General features: G+C 44.2%; 1 protein-coding gene across 3 annotated transcripts in view; it reads right to left on the bottom strand.

Annotated features, from left to right (window-relative positions):
- LOC308313542 (DENN domain-containing protein 2A) overlaps positions 1-12,288 on the bottom strand; it is a 78,765-nt gene that overhangs the window by 52,544 nt on the left and 13,933 nt on the right. The window lies entirely within an intron of this gene.

The raw sequence follows: 12,288 nt of genomic DNA, 5'->3' as shown, positions 1-12,288 counted from the left end.
AAAGGGAGTGTCTGGCAGAAACCTAAAACCTGTAGAATTAGCTAAAATATTAATTTAGACTATTTCATTAAACTATGTCATGTGAAATAAATACAATGTTACCACATATTCCCGATTAAAAGAATGTGAAAGAAACTGGATGATGATGAAAAGGAACTGGGATGATCAATGTAACACACAAGCTAGTATAATCCAGTGATTCTCAGACATATCCATGTCAAGGATCCCAAATGTATTTGACCGCGCAACCCCATTTGAAAAGACCTTGTGCCACAGACCTAATTGGGAAGAAAAGGGGGGTAAAGAAATGTAATAAAAATGTTTCGAATGAGCTTGAACTTGTATATGGACGAATTTCATATAGTCGACTTATAGGGTTCAAGCAGTTAAAGTGATTTTGGTGCTATATTATTAACCCATTTTGCTGAGGACCAACTGAACCCTTCAAGGACCCCTGTGGGTCCTCAGACACCACTTTATCCTGGTATAAGTCATCAGTCCAAAATGGAAACTGAGAGCTGGTCGCCAATTACACGCAGCTAAAATACTAGACTCTATCATGACCAAAGTTTGTGAACGAAAATTGAGAGCATGGTCGCAGTTTCTTACAAAAGAAAATGACCTGCTTGTGCCAGTATTGCTACAGATGATTGATGGGATATACAACAATGGAGAGACCTACAGTATTGAAACATGCAGCTTTTTCTAAAAGCTGACGAAACCAAACCCCACGGCGTTAGAAGTTGGAACACAAACCGTTCACTCGATCCTTTCCATTGAAAATGATGGTGATAGAATTGCTGGAACTGAAAACATAAGTTTCCCACTGGCCATGTAACCTTTCACGCTGCTATGCATAACTTTCGGTGTGTGAATTAACATGTTGTTTTGACTAACCTGTGTGGTACAACAGTACAACATTGTAACTGTTATTTAAACTTTTTGTGTATTTTCATAAATCAATGCCCTACTTGATCGTCACACAAAATAATCAATAGTAGCACATCTACAGGCTCCTGAGCTTTTTGTATTTTTTTGGTTTTTAGCATTTGCAATTTTGGACATAATGATATACAGTAACTGTGGTGCTTGAAGATGGTCTCCCTGTTCTTCTATTGATGCTGTTTCCAGGTATGGGCTACTGGTTGACAAGTGCAATACCACGAAGCTCATGCAGAACATTTACTGTACCTCTGTACAAAACAGGGCTGTCTGCCTGCCTGTCTGTCTGTCTCAGACCACCAATAGAACTGGAACAACATGGAACATGGAAGGTATACGGACTAACAGCTGTAAGAGTGAGTGAGGACCATGACAGGGCTTAATTTGTTTTTGGCAATGGCTGTGGAGTGTGGCTGAGGAGTGAAGACCCATAACGAGACAAAAGCACCTGTGAATTCACTGTGAAAGCACGTGTGGGGTGAAGCAGAGAGGAGACATCCAAAACAAACAAGACTGTTGTCTCAGGATGCACAGGCGCACACGCACACGCACGCATGCACACGCACGCACACGCACACACACACACCTAGCAGCGACCTTATAGAGCTGACCCACACAGAGATAGCCCAGGTCATCCACAGGGCATCAGAGCCTAGCATCAGACAGTTGTATAACAAACCTAGCAGGAGATTCCTATCAGGAGATAGAGTAAGACAGAGGATTTGTGAAATGGACAGAACACGCATGTGGACATATATTCGTGTGTGTGTGTGTGTGTGTGTGCATAGGAGGAACAGCGGGGCAGGTTTAAGCAATATTACACGAGAGGGGGTGGTTTAACGTCATTAATGCACACCTGCGATGTCGCAGGAAGGAGCCCGCAGGGCGAGTTCCGAAATACAACAGTTACCCTTAAAACTAAAAAACATGTTTTTTTAATGACAGATATAGTCACTACGACCACAAATGTCCCAAGAAACTATATCCTAGCCACCGAGTTTGTTGTGCTCTGGGAGAACAGAGCAGCTGAATTCTTTGTTTTGATTAGGTGTGGAGTGGTGCTCGTTTGAACCACTGCTAGAAGGCTGTTTCAACCAATCAGATTGCTTCCTCGAAACGACCCGTTTGGAGGCCAGCTTGACCACTTTAGCCTGGCTATACGATATTGTTATTGAATAGTGAAAATAGCATATCTACTGTACACACTCAAAACACAACATCGTAAATCATGTAGAAGAAATGTAAAAAATGCTATATTCCTATTTTGAAATCTTTGCTATTCTTTCACATTTTCACCCATAATGATTGATGACATGTCCTAAATTGCTGTGTTGCAGGGTTGCTGTGGTCATGGCAGTGTTAGGGGAGGACAAAGGCTTCAGTTACAGTAGAGAGAACCAAACAAATAGCAGGCAGAAACCTCTTATCTGCATTTTGTAACATTGTTTTGTAAATCAACTTGACCATACCACAGCATCACACTAAAGCATCGCAAGTAGCAGATCTTTGAGCTTGTAGATCTGCTACTTTGGCAGTTTTTTTTTACTTTACTTTTTACTTTACTTGAGTAATTCCACTTTCCAATACTTTACTACATCTCAGAGACAAATATTGTACTTTTACTCCACTACATTTATTTGACAACTTTAGTTACTAGTTACATTGTAGTTACAAAAAGCAGATCGATAAGATCTGCTATGCAGATATGCTATTTTCAAACGATTTGTATATATTTTTGAAAACTTGAAATGGGACATTGTGCAATTACTGCTATTACTTTTGGTACTTTAAGTACAGTTTGATGCCAATACATTTTGAATTCCGGACTTTTACTAGTATCTCTATATGGCAAATCACAGTGTGAACCCTGTCAGTTCTAAAAGATCAGATTTAATAGCAGTGTTCACAGTCAGTCCTAAAGACAAATGGGATTGGCCTGCAGTAACTGTGAACAAAGACGACGAGTGAATGAGGTGTATCTGAAAAGTGACAAGAGCACCATGTGTGGTAAGGCTGTAAATAACGTGTTGATTCACAAAGAGTTGACACACTGTTTGTAAGTCTATACACAAATCACTCACATGCAAATGCACACACACACACTCACATGCACGCCTGCGCACGCGTGCACACACACACACACACACGCACACACGCACCCACGCACAGACACAAACACACACAAATTATGTACACAAACACATGCACAGGCACACACAGGCCTTTAAAAGATGACCCTGTACTGCAGGGGTCATGACATGTGGGACAAAGACAATGTATAGGATTCACAATGACACAACCTCCTGGTGTCACTGAGCACGCACACACACACACACACACACACACACACACACACACACACACACACACACACACACACACACACACACACACACACACACACACACACACACACACACACACACACACACACACACACACACACACACACACACACACACACACACACACACTTCCACCATGAACTTCAAATTCCATCTCCTCATCTCTCACTCTGATGAGAACATTGTGGTGGTGACCATTGCAGCGGTCTGGACAGTTGCAGACAGGTGTCAGTTGGGGATAATTGCTGCGAGTAGTTGCATTGGCGTGGACTGGCCTTAAATGTAGATCTATAGAGCTTGAAGCGATTCTTCACTATTCGCCGTACAAAGTAGCATACAAAACCATGGCCCCTCGCGGCTCCTCAAATACACACAAGGTACAATTCAAGCCTTTTTTACTGTTAGTGTTTGTGCGTGCGTGTGTGTGTGTGTGTAGGTGGTAGTGTCCATGCTTCTATAACTCGCCGGGCCTCATCTGGCTCTAGGGGTTGGTTGTTGTCAGCAGCAGAGCTGTGTTGGCTTGCTTTGCACCCATAGTGCTTTGGAGGCCCGGCCGCCTCTCCCCCACAGCTGCTTCTCATAAAGATGTCATCCTGGACCCCCGTCCCCCCCCCCCACCCACCCACCCACCCACCCAGCGCTCGCCTGTCCAGCTCCGCAGGAACAGCTAACACCATGACATCATCAGGACCGTGGCTTTTTTTTATGCTTCTTCCCGATCCCTTTTGTTTCTGTCATTTCCACATGCCGAAAAAGGACAAGGAATTAAGCACACTCACTCACTCACATGCGCGCACACGAGCACACTCACACGTGCACAGAGACCCTCCCCCGCGAGCGCGCATACACACTCTGCCCGACAACAATTGATTCATAGTGATAGTTTGCAACGCATGGTGAACACAACCAACGCCAACACATGGGGCTGCCCCAACAGGGAGGTCTTCCAGTTCCCCCCCCACATGAAGACGACAAGACGGACGACAGCCCAGAATCTGAAATAGCTTCACTGCAAGAGTAGGGAGGAGGAGAGAGGGAAAAAAATAAGAAGAAATCTTTCATATTTTCTCTTCTCTCTCTCTCTCTCTCTCCCTGCACCCAGAGTGATTGCAGGGCCCTACGTACAAGATGTGGTTGTCTTTAGCAGCATGTAGTTGAAGGCTTCGCCTGCAATCAATTTAACACTGCTGCCGCTTCACGTTTAGCCAGCTCTCTCTGGAATAGCAAACTTGGCTGCAATGCCCCTTCTCTCACTTTTACTCTCTCTCTCTCTCTCTCTTTCTCTCTCTCCCACACCGTCTCTAACTCTGAATCAAACAGAGAGAAATATGACGGGGTGCCTCAAGTGGAGGACGGGGAGGAGGAGGAGGAGCAATGGGTGACGGGGTGGGTTTCTAATCCCTGTGGTCGGCCTTCTCTTTCACTCTCCACTGCAGCGTCAACTCACATTCCTATTTAGTTCTGAAGCGAGGGCTTTATTCACAAGCAGCCAACGTACTCGCTTTGGTGTGGACTATAGAAAGTACAACCAGGTCCGTTTTTTACTAAGCACAGAGGGTTTAAGTGGTCGAGGCTGCAGGATGAAGTTGCAGCGTCTGACACGGAGTGAAACTAAAGGGTTTGACTGAGTGATGTGCCGGCTTTAACAGGGATTTGCTTGGTTCCTGAGGAGGAGAAGGGTGGTATAGTGGTGGTGTTTGAAACGAGAGATGTCGGTGAAGGCCATGGAGGGAGACTGCAGGAGGATGTATGTGTATATGTAATGGAAATATAATACATAATGGAATCTTATCTCCACTCAGCAGAGTACTGCATGTCTCACTCTCACTTTATACTGTATCTCTTTTCTCTCAGTTTCTTTCTGCCTGACCTTCTTTCTCCATCTCTCTCTCTCTCTCTCTCTCTCTCTCTCTCTCTCTCTCTCTCTTTGTGTCCATGTTCAGTCCCCCTGCTGCTTTCCCAAGCTGATTTCATAGCCGTGCCTTGGATAAGAGCCAGGAGTCCAACCCTGTGTGTGTGTGTGTGTGTGTGTGTGTGTGTGTGTGTGTGTGTGCGTGCGTGCGTGTGTGTGTGCGTGCGTGCGTGAGAGAGAGAGACAGAGAGAGGGAGTTGCATTATGCAGAGTGCTACAAAACCTGGATCCTCTCTCACACTATTTGTGCCACATACCATGTTTTGCCTCTGTCCTTTCTTCGCGTCTATCTCTGTGCTCTATCTTCTCGTTCCGTTGCACACACATTACTCCTAGCGTAAACGGACAGTGCTTATCTGGTGCCCCATATCGTAGTGGAGAGAGACCTCAGGGACTGGTCCTCGACTGGCCTTGTTGTTGCAGGGCTCCTCTGACGTATACAGTACTGCTTGTAAACATCGCTATCATCACTTTAGGGTCCTGAAGGACCTGCTGTATGGCACACTGGTACACTGGCACAGCACGCACACGCGCACGCATGCACGCACTACTTGATCATGCTAGAGCAGTGGTTTCCAACCCTTTTCATATAAAGGTCCATTACAGTATGTATTCAGCATTTGAGCCATGGATCACCAATTGATGAGATTCAGCCTTGCAGACCCAAACCTAAAGAATATCTCCATGCTGTATTGATGTTGATAGTTGATACCATAACCATAACAATTCTTCTACATAATCTAAATGTGTAGACTTGTGTAAGAAGTAATGAAGATGTTTAACAATAATTTAACTCTTGAGAGTGTAAGATGAAACCAAATGGACCTGTAAGGGTAACCACTGGTTGACAACCACTGTGCTAGAGTATCACACAACAGCATGGAAAGTTGCAGATCCACACAAGCTCGTATTGAGCTTGTGGGCTTGAATCCTTGAATCCATGTGAGGAAGGGACCCCTGGTGGTCCCCGCACCAGACATTGAGAAACATTACTACTGTATCGCCTCATTCATAACTGCACTAAACCACAATAACCCTAACTCCAAGCCTAAAGGAACACATAATTTGAGACCGTTGATGACTATGATTCATATATAAGTGCCGACCATTTTCCAAAGCGTCTCATATATCGTTTGATTTTCAAGGAAGCCACACATTCCATTAATTTCAGTACAGTATTGTAATTAACATGCAGGGAAAAAAGATTAGTCCAGGCAAGCATTTTACTGCGGTTAAATCAAACAGACTGATACTGGAAATTTGCAAGGCCTAATTTATCCAAAAACGCAAGACAGCCTACAATTCACAGTCATCACAGACTGAATAAATTAACATAAATAAATATCAGAAACATTACAAAGCCACCTCCCCTATCTGTGCTGTCAAGCCGCAGTCTGTATAGCCTATATGTGGGTTGGTCAGTCTGTGTGTGTGCGTCTGTTGTGTCTGTAGCAGCAGCTAGATCTCACAAATGTAGAGTCATTATATCAAAGCACCTCATGCACATTGGAGCTATAAAGATGTCCCCAGTTCCCACATGTTCCCAATTCTGAGATTAAGTGATTTGAAATTGGAATCAACATGTCTTTACAACAACCCAGGGGCCATGGTTTTGATGTCAGGACTTAACTGCACTCTGTTCAGCGGGGGGGATCGCCTCCCCCCCTCCTGCTATTCCTCCGTCCCCGAGACCTTTCCCTGTCCCTCCATTGTTATGCGAGAAGGATGGATGCGAGACAACATCAGAATGAGGTTAGCCACAGCGGCAGACAGGATGCCACAAAACAATTAATTTCTCCCTTCGTGTTCCTTTTCTTATCAGTCCATTCTAAATATACCGGCAGCATCTATTGTCACACTACTAGTCTACTAACACCCTCATGTATAGCGTTTCTTGTTATTGTGGCTGTCTGTATACAGCTGAAAGCCCGCCGAGGCTGGAGCGGTCCTCCACACAAGCTATTCCCCCGGGAGCTGTAAGAACCAGGCCAAGATATTACCTCAGAAAATGCATAAACAAACAGTACAGTAATTACAAGCGGAGTCCAGAGAGAAACCCGCTGCACTAGAGGTAATTATGGATGGTACATGCAGGACGTAAACAAGCTATTTTCTTGTTTTCCCTTTTGTTTCTTGAGGGCATGGACTCACGGACCGACAGGAAGTGCAGTGTCACTTACAGGAAGTCGGTTCAGCATGGGGTTCCATGGGAGCAAATGCACATCGTTGCTGTTTTGGTAAATGCATGCCTTTACACAAAAGTATCAACAGTATAGCAGATCTACAAGTGACGCGTTTTGAGCTTGTCCATCTACTTCTTTCGATGCTTTTGAATTTTAATCCTGAAAAGTAACTGCTTTGGACATAATGAGGTCCGACAGAGACGACATACTGCATTATGGCCTGGTGGTGCTCAATTTTTCAAGAACGTACAAGAACACATTTGTAGTCTTGGGAAGAATATTCTACAGTTCTTCTTCGGTTAACTTGCCCGGGAATGTTCAGAGAAGGTAACCAACGATGGAGCCAAAGATCTTTCTAGTTTGGGGTGGACGTAGTCGGTCAATAAATGATTATTCAGTTACAGTTCCCCCGCACAAGCTAGTTTTTTACATTTGACTTTCACACGATACCTCCTGCCAACCAGTAGTGGACCTACAGCAGTGGTTCCCAAACTTTTTCATGTCAAGGACCCCCAAATCAACATTTATTAGGCCACGGACCCCCCATTTGAAAACATATGCCAGTGACCCCGATAAGGGAGGGTTTTTACGGCTCCAGCAGTGATTCCGAAACATATTAATTTCAAGGACCCCCCCAGTTTCACACGCATTATGCCACGGATCCCCGATTTAATGTCATTTCTATCTCTGGTACCTCCATTTATATTGTAAAACCACTGTTAATTTAACTCTGAGTGTACAAATGGAACCAAATGGTTCAATTTGTACACTTTCTGAGTTACAGACCCATAATGTTCCATTTGGCTACAGATTATCATTTAGCTGGGTCCCCCCTGGAACTCCCTCAAGGACCTCTGGGGGTCCCCGGACCCTACTTTGGAAACCACTGACCTACAGGACCAAAAAATTGAAACGTCTCAATGGAAAAGGAGGGAGACAAATTACAACCACACCAGTGGTACAAAAAGTAATGAATTGCTGCTTTAACTTGATCTCCTTCCCAAGGAAGCAAGCCCATTCTTTGTGTTCTTGGAACTGAGGAACGGAATTGAGAAAGAACTCTGGAGCCCTTTTGTTGATAAATATGACAGCTTCGACCAGTACAAGGTCAGTAGTGGCAGAGAAACAACGGAAAACTGTCGTACAGAGTCAGCAAAAACGTCTCCCGTCTCCCTCTCGGTCCCTCCCCACCTGTCAGGATGTACAAACGGCCATTCCAAGGCTGTTTCACCACAGGCGTTTAATAGGAGGGTTCCCCTTCCCTTTGGAGTTTGTGGCTTTCGTGCCACATCCCACTGACTCTGGAAATGGTGCGGCTAGCAGGCTAACGATGCGCTTAACACTTTGCTAGCGATAAGCCCGTCTCAAAAACAGAGAAAGCCACAGGCACAAAGGGCCTGATAAGAGGTGACACTGATATGAGTACATCTAATTTAAGCAGACTTGGAGATGCCTTCGAGGGGAAGCAGAGCTTCTTTTGAAGCCTTGAAGACTTGTTTTGCTTAGAAAATGGGATAAGACGTGAATAAATTATTCACAGCAGTGGCTGCTGCTCAATGCCAAGAATTAGAGACTTGAGGTAGCTAGAAAGCAGAGCAGAGAAGAGGAAATGAAGAGAAGAGAAAATGGAAGGTCTGGTCAGATGGAAAGAGGAGAATCCGTTGGAGAAGGAGATCAAGCTAATCTCTCTCTTCCATCTGAAAGAGGGTGTCATGTTACACCTCCTGACCTATAGTCTATGTCCTTCTTCCCTACCAGTGGTGGAAAGTAACTAAGTACTTTTACTCAACTAATGTACTTTTTCAACCTATCTTCATAGTTCCTCACAAATGCTCATTATAATGGCACCATTTCTGTCTTCAGGTTTGGTCATTTCAAAACAGGATTTCAAGCTTTTTTCTATTAATGCAACAACATGTTTCCATGAATAGAAAGGATGTACAGTTGTTACTATTAGCTTTGGAATCCCCATCGATGATGTCATTGGTAGACAGGTTTCAGAACCGTCCACAGCCCACCAATGAGACACAGAGTGAGCATTCAGAAATGGTGCCATCGTCTGTCGGGTTCCATTTCCAAAAACGCAAAAGTAAGATATATGCAATATATAATCAAAACGTGTCGCTTCGCATCGCGTCTTGAGCTTGTAGATCTACTTCTACAATACTTTTGATGCTTTTGTGTGAAGAGGTAGTATGGTCAAGACCTATAGGCTGTAGTGTATCAGCGGAAGTAGCTGGATTTTGGCGTAAATATACGGCTCAAGGGAATTACGTCGACACTTTACAAATCTGTTTACATTCTCCGTGAATGAAACAAGTGTTGTGATTGGTCGAAAAATATGGTATCGAGGGAAATACATCTGATGGGTGTTCCGGCCGGACACTTCCGGTGATACACTCTCTGCCTTAAGGCCGTGACCAGGCTTTTCTCTTCGCAGATGAATAAGGCTGGGACCGAGGCTAGGTCAAGTAGTTGGGCATTCATTTACGATATAGCAGTGGTTCTCAAAAGTGGGGTCCGGAGACCCCCAGGAGTCCTTGGGGGGGATACCAGGGGATCTCCAGCTAAAGTAGTTAATATACAGTAACAGTATCATCACAATCATTTTAACCACATTATCCATGTACATAATGGCTATTTAAAAAGCTCACAGTGCGTCACTCCGTGCCATGCTGCAGGCTTGCACATCTGCTATTTCTGAACGTTTTTTTTTAAAGATATCAAATTAGTTTTCAAGTTTTGAATAATTTAGCCTTTTTTTTCCTCTTCTGCTCTTCTCTTACGGGGTTCCCATCCCTGGCAACAAAACATTTTCAACTGAGGGTTCACGGCCAAGTAAAACATATCAGTTTGGGGGTGCTTTACCAGGAAAAGTGTGAGAACCGCTGCTGCATATACAGCGCTCAGCACCGTGTCTCATCCCAATCTGCTCCCAATTACACACTGGCTCCAGCGAGCCAGCGAGCAGGGATGCTGCCAGCTAGTTCCTGGGCCTGCCTGCTCTTACATAGTTCCCCCTCTGACCTACATTAAACCCGTCCCACTGTGTCCTGCTCCTGCCTCGCTCTGACACGTCCAGAAACCTACACACACTTCACTTATTGTTACAGCTGCAGCCCAACTCGCTGACTGACAACCTTGGCCGCCCGCGACAACTTCCAACGAGGCAATATTGTTATAACGAGGCCCAGGCTAAAGATAAGATAGAGCAGTGGTTCTCAAACGTTTTGATGTCAAGGAACCCCAAAATGATATATGACAAGGTTTTGTAACAGGGGGCCCCAAAAATAGAAGATTTGTGAAATTATTCAACATTTTCCAAACATTTTTAGTGCATGTGACACACTGTGAGCTTGTAGAGCTACTATTTTTGAGTATCAAATATGTTAAGCGACCCAGACCCCTTATTTACTCTGATTTTGAGTTTCAACTCTTAATCTCAGCTTCACAATAAAACACAATTTGTCATCATCCATTCACATGTTTTTGCACTTACATTTAACGTGGCTTGCAATTCATACATACAATAAACGTTAGCTATCCTGCTAAGCAGCTAAGGCCATGTCATAATGGGTGACATTTAGCACCTGATCAGCTTGTAGATCTGCTATTTTTGGTGAAGAGATTTGGTGGTCAACTAAGTATATAGGCCGGGTTTGAGTTCTTTTAAACCTTCTAAAGCTGAAACTCTGGCCAGACACAAAACGCTGTTGTAGGTGCACCTGTGTTTGGAACGGCACATCTAGAGTCATAATAAATCACGCAGTGTCAGGCCATTACCAAGAAGACTGGCTTGCCAAATAAGAGAAAGCAATGGAGGTTGCCAGGAATGGACTCGTTGCTTGGAAGGCAGTGCTAGGCTACATTTCCAAGTGTGAGAGGGAGATCATATAGCCAGTGGTGGATAGTAAACTAAGTACATTTACTCAAGTACTGTACTGGTTTTTCGGCACTATTTGAAAACCTTAGCTATCGCTTATTATTACCAAACAAACATTAACCAATTAAGCCCTTTAGCTCTGGTCCAGTTACGCTCCACTTCCTGCGCTCGCATGAAATGCTCACAGCTTGTTGACTTCTGCAAAAATCAATAGAACGATTTCGCTACTCAGAAATACAAAGACGGTTTTGTGTTGAAGAAAGTCTACTTTCCCCGGTGGACAGGGTTTGACAAGATCTGTATAGGGGGCGCAGTGGAGTAACTAAAACATATTAGTTACTCCACACCCCCGCACCGCACATAAAAAGTGCGGTGTGGGGGCTCAGAGTGCATCCTCTAGGGAAAGTATAGACTTTCCTCTCCACAAAAGTGTCTTTGTATTGGTGAGTAGCGAATTCGTGATAGGACAGGTCATGAAACAAAACAAAACACAGGAGCATGTGTACACATGTACTGTAGTAGACACACTTACGCATGAGCACATATCGATGCTGCAGAAACATCTTATCTCAATATTGTAACTTTTTCTGCATATACTTGATCATACTACAGCGTCACACAAAAGTATAGCAGGGCGAGATTCGACCTTGTATATCGATCTGCTATACTTTTGCTGCTTTTGAATTTGAATCCTGAAAAAGTAGGTTTTGGACATAATGACGTTTCCACCCGACAGAGACGATATGCATGTGTGCGCGCATGCAGTGCCAAGATGTATAATGTTTCTTCATGCATCCCAGACAGGGGAAACCAGGCGTGTCTTTCTTTACACCTTAAGGCTTAGACAATGTCCGTCCACACAATCCCGACAATAACCAGGGGAGCCTGGTTGGTTGGTTCTACAGGTGCGTGAGAGTCATATAATACTCTCATACTAACTGGAATTCAAGCTGAGAAGCTGAGAAGACGTTCGACTGAGGGGGCAGTATTTTGAGACCACATTGTGTTGTTGCGTCGTATTAA

This window comes from Protomyctophum bolini (genome assembly GCF_963924005.1).
Source record: "Protomyctophum bolini genome assembly, chromosome: 4".
NCBI classification, from domain to species: domain Eukaryota; kingdom Metazoa; phylum Chordata; class Actinopteri; order Myctophiformes; family Myctophidae; genus Protomyctophum; species Protomyctophum bolini.
Note: the sequence above shows the minus strand (reverse complement) of the source record. Positions and strands in the feature narration are given on the sequence as shown.